At 45.3% G+C, this 5,000-nt stretch overlaps 1 protein-coding gene and 1 long non-coding RNA gene across 8 annotated transcripts in view; one reads left to right on the forward strand and one right to left on the reverse strand.

Annotated features, from left to right (window-relative positions):
• LOC125309971 overlaps nt 1-1,164 on the reverse strand; it is a 2,253-nt gene extending 1,089 nt beyond the window's left edge. Inside the window, exon 1 of the long non-coding RNA XR_007196219.1 lies at nt 965-1,164. This is a non-coding gene — a long non-coding RNA (uncharacterized LOC125309971). The remainder of the gene's footprint in view (nt 1-964) is intronic.
• Nucleotides 1,165-3,454: 2,290 nt separating this feature from the next.
• Nucleotides 3,455-5,000, forward strand: part of LOC125309546 (cadherin-10-like) — a 47,760-nt gene continuing 46,214 nt past the window's right edge. For 2 of the 7 annotated variants that reach the window (XM_048266546.1, XM_048266545.1), the window contains exon 1: nt 3,456-3,789. The gene's annotated coding sequence lies outside the window, so the exon portion shown is untranslated. Of the gene's footprint in view, nt 3,790-3,987; nt 4,367-5,000 lie in introns of those variants that run through there. The other 5 variants (XM_048266544.1, XM_048266541.1, XM_048266547.1 and 2 more) reach the window with 5 other exon arrangements.

Here is a 5,000-nt window from a genome sequence, read left to right on the forward strand (position 1 = left end):
ATCAAAATGCCAGCATTGATTACCGCTTCAAAATGCCACATTATTGCTTAACCTGCACCAAACAAAAAGCAAACTACACACTTTTATAAACTTTAAAAGATAATCATAACGTTGTGCATAGACGAGAAGCTAGTTCAACACTGGGTCTAACTGCAATATCGTTTAATCAAACCGTGTTCACTAACGTTAGTGTCGCGCTCGAATGCAAATGTGTTTTCCCTTTGGCAGCGCCAGCTTCTAAATGCATTAAGTTCATTCATCATCGCTAACTTGCTAGACTAATCGTGAACATGTTCTAATGTTATGTCGCGGAGCAGAAGAAATATAACTGCATAGGCCAAAAAATCCACTACACTCACGCTACCTGACCTTATGTCTATTATGGCGTGTAAAGTTAACGCTAACCACCCATTGTTCAGAATAAAATGGTCACCGTTATCTATGCAAGTAAAAGTGAATTAAATCCATAACGGTGGTTATCATGATTTATAGTAGTTATAGTAAGTTAGATAGTGTTGTAACTTATCGTAATGTGTAACGAGATAGAAGTTTGTAGTTTTGTCATCCTGAGCCCTAACGCTAGCATTTCATAGCAGCTACCTTTGTTAGCATTACAAGGTCATACCAGTTCCCACAAACCTTGCTAACGTTAGCTGTCCATAGCTAAAACTTTAGCAGCTACCCAAAATGGGATTTACCCACATAGTAATACGAGATGACGAACGCTAGAATATTTTAGTTTCTACATGTATGCCAGTGTTTTTCAGAGTGTGTTGATGTAAGGTCAGGATTGACTTAACATGGACTAGCATAACGATTGCTAATCAATAACCTAGCTGCTAGAGCTACTTGGCTAAAAATAGATGCTGGACTTTATTATCATTTAAACTTTATAATATTGCAAGTTGCAACCGTCTTTGAAATAAACATAACAAATACGTCTGAAGACATGGGTCTACCTTACCTTTTATTCAGACATTTACATCCACTCTGTGTGCCACTTGCACCTTCTTCCAGTGCGCCAAGATAAAATGAAGTGCTGAGAAAAGAACCTCTCCTCTCAGGGTAACGGCTCATCCAGGACACCAGGGATTGGCCAATAATTTAACACATTTTGTGTTGGGCAGTATATTCCAGTAATATAACACAGTAACAACACAAAATAACACAAATTGTGTTAATATTGTGATAACACAAAAAATGTGTAATTATTTAACACATCAGTTTTGAGAGTGTGGTGCAGGGCCAGTGAATGCCTCTGTCGGCCATCAAAAAGCTAAGGCTTCCATTCATAGAGCTTCTGTATGAGCTCCGGCACAGCGAGAGATTAACAAAGCAGCCATACACGCACGCACGCACACACACACACACACATATGCACACACACACACACATATGTAGAGGTAGAGGAACAAGATTGTATGAGTAGAAAGAAGAGAGAGAAGGAGGGAGAGAAAGAGAGAGAGAATGAGGGATATAGAGGGGGAGAGAAAGAGAGAGAGAGAAGCGCATGTAGATTGGTTGTTTTTGAACCCATATTCTTTGAAATTTGTGTGAATCATGCACAAACACTTCACACACATAGTGTTTTGCCTCTTTCGCATCCTGCATAATTAACCTCCCATGGGTGTAAATTGCTATGAAATTAATCCTAATTCCCAGCGCAGATGCACAAAATAGCCCATGCTTTTAGTCCTGGCTTTTTAGCGTTTGTCACAAACACACAAACCGACGAGCAAAGATTGTGCATTAAGAGAGAGAGGGAGAGAGAGAGAGAGGGGACCTACTGTAGTGTAAATTATGAACTATGTTGGTTGGCAATACAACAAAGGGAATGAGAGAGCGCAGGGGCGAGAGCAACAGAGAGTGGCTATATTAATTAGAATCTGCACGGTGTTCAATGGCCTTATATATTTATTATGGAGCAAGGAAGAAGTTGTGAAGCCAGCCCTGCTGATACTGGCTGTTAGAACTCACTACTACTGTATAGGTAGCTTGTGTAGACTCCTGTATGTGTGTGTGTGTGTGTGTGTGTGGGTGTGCCTGTGTACACATGCACTGTTGGTCTGTCACTCTTGCACATCAATTATTCACGTGAATTTTGAAAGCATGACTGGCATGTTTGCATCATTCAAAGGCAATCAGTTTAACAGCTCCCGATACACAGGCATCCATTTAACAGCTCTCGATCCACAGGCAAGCCACAGACACCCACCTACCTGCACACTTCCAGAGAGAGCAATTCCTGACTTTTCACTCAACTAACACTCTTTTCTCCAACTAACACCCTTTTCTGCTTGCACTCTCTCACTCTCTCGCTCTCTCTTTCGTTCTCACCTTCTTTCGCTTGAGACAGATACGTATGTACTGTATGTATATGTTTGTTTATTTATGCATTTATTTATTTAAAATGTGGCCCCATCAAATGGCCACATGATTTTATTGTCTCTCTCTCTTTTCCCAGGGCTGATTTAGAACGCTATATCACTTTCAAATGGTGTGGATTGAGAGGAGATGTGCTGATATGCATTGGAGATTGAGCACGTAATGAAAAAATCTTGACAGTGTGCCCGGACGGCAACCCAAGTACCCCCTCTCTCTTTCTTTCTCTTTCTCACAGGCCAGTGCATTGGGGAGGAGAGATGTGAGAACACATTCCCCTCTCTCTCTCTCTCTCTCTCTCTCTCTCTCTCCCTGGAAGAGGTGATTTACGTGTTATGGGCTTTTTCTCCTTCATGGCGCTGTCATTGAAAGAAGATTAGATTGGGCCGATTGCTTTAGACATCAAACATCACTGAGTCCATCTATCAAGCGACGCGCTCTTTCGGCCGTGCCACCCCTGCCCGAGCCCTCTCTGCTTTACTGCCCCGAGCTTTGCTCGCAAGGATCTTTCTCTTTCACCTACTCCCCCTGCTCTTTCCCTCCTCTCTTCCATCCTCTCTCTCTCTCTCTCTCTCTCCCTCCCTCTTTCTCTCGCCCTCCCATTGTCCCTCAGCCCAGCGCTCCCTCTATCCATGAGGCTAAAGCGCATCAGCTCCTGGGGTCTATCTGTATCGTGCGTCCTCTCTCTTTCTTCCGTCTCTCACTCTCTTTTTTTCTCCTCCTCTGCTCTATCCCGCCATCTCTGCCACTCTCCTTTCCACTCCATTCCCCCTTTTTATCAGGGACTTGTGAGTGGCAGCCAATCAGAACCCAGTCCCCTCTGCCTGAGAGAGAGAGAGAGAGAGAGAGAGAGAGAGAGAAGAGAAGAGTGTGAAGTGGGTGGGCAGGAGAGTGCATATTGAACTATAGAGAGAGCGAGAGAAAGCAAACGGAGTGAGTGAGTGAGTGAGTGAAAAAAGAGAAAAAGAGGGAGCGAGAGTCTGTGTGTGAGAAAGAGTGAGTGGTGCTGAGAGACTGAGTGAAGCACACACACACACACACACACACACACACACACACACACACACACACACACACCGACAGACCAAGCCAGAGGGTGCCCGAGAACACAGAGAGTATAGAGCAGAGAGAGAGGACAGTGACACGCGCACAACGAGAGAGAGAAAGAGGGAGGGAGAGAGAGACACACACAAAGAGAAGTGGAGCGAGAGGGAGAGAGAGAGAGAGAGGAGAAGCAGTAGAAAGAGGAGGGGGAGCGAGAGTGAGCGATTGAGAGAGAGAGAGAGAGAGTAAGAGAGAAAGAACGGGGGAGAGAGGGATGCGCGGAGACTGGAGCAGCCGAGCTTGAACGCTGAGACGACTGTGCGCGCAGCGCTCCAACGGATCGGTGCAGTGTGAACGCTGAAGGTAAGCACGTCTCTCTCTCTCTTCCTCTATCTCTCTATCTCTCTCTCGTTCCATCACCTCTCCCTGCTCCCAGTCCCGTCTCTTTCCCTCACTCTCTCCCCCACTTACCCCCCATCTCTCTATCTCTCTCTCTCTCCCTCTCTCTCTCTCTCTCTCTGTATCTGTCTCCTTCTCTCACATGCTGCTATTCTCCCACACCTCATTTCTCCGCTGATGTCCGTTGGTAGAAGACGGGGGCCCCTTCCATCCCACCTCAGGCTGCAGTGACACTGTCTTATTTTTTTCTGTCCACCCCCTCGCTGGGAGCTCAGGGGGGAGAGTGTGGTCCTCCACCTCGCCGAAACCACCACTCCTAAGCCTGGCGGCGTGGTGCGGTGCAGCGCGGCTCGGCACGCAGGAAACATTTGATTAAAGTTCACGCTGATGGATTTAAGCGGGAACGACAGCGGACCTAAATCACGTCTAGAGCGTTAGCGGACGACAGGAGCTGCATGATTAGTTCCAGGCTGGTGGCGGACGAGTGAGCTGGAAAAGTATTTTTCCTGTGTATAAGTCAAAATTACATGTTCAGTGTCTGGTGAGTTGTCTCTTTGGTATTTTTCTATATGAAGGATTTTTTTTTTTTTGTATTTTATGGAAGTGTATTTTAAATACATTTCTCTACAAATATCTGTACATGTCTTCCTGTCTCGCTCTCTCTTTCCTCACCTCTCTTGATCCTTCTCTCAGTCATTCTTCTTTTCATTGGGTTATTTATGTATTCCGGAAGCATCTAGGAATCTAAAGGGTAGACAGAGAAGCTCAGTTAAGGCTGCACCTGAGACCAATGGCACGCTGTTCTTATGGGCAAAGACCATTTTCAGTCATCTTACAATTCATGTCTTCCAGAAATGAACTCCACTCACTCAGTGCCTCTTCACAAACACACCAGCATGCGGCTATTACCTCCTCTTCATTTCTCATCTCTCTCTCTCTCTTGCTTTTTCTCTCTCTCCCTCTCTCTTTCTAATCCATTCCAAATCCTTCTGCTCTGGTTTATGTGGAACTCTAATCTAAGAAATGACTCAAAGCAAGAACCTGAGCCGCAAGGTCTCTGTAAACTCTTTCCCTCTTCCCCCTCAAAGCGCTTTCTCTTCATGTCCTGTCTCCCCCTCTCTGTCTGTCTGTCTGTCTCTTCATCTTATTTGCCTTCTGTGTGACTGCACATTCAG

This window comes from Alosa alosa, chromosome 16 (genome assembly GCF_017589495.1).
Source record: "Alosa alosa isolate M-15738 ecotype Scorff River chromosome 16, AALO_Geno_1.1, whole genome shotgun sequence".
Lineage (NCBI taxonomy): Eukaryota > Metazoa > Chordata > Actinopteri > Clupeiformes > Clupeidae > Alosa > Alosa alosa.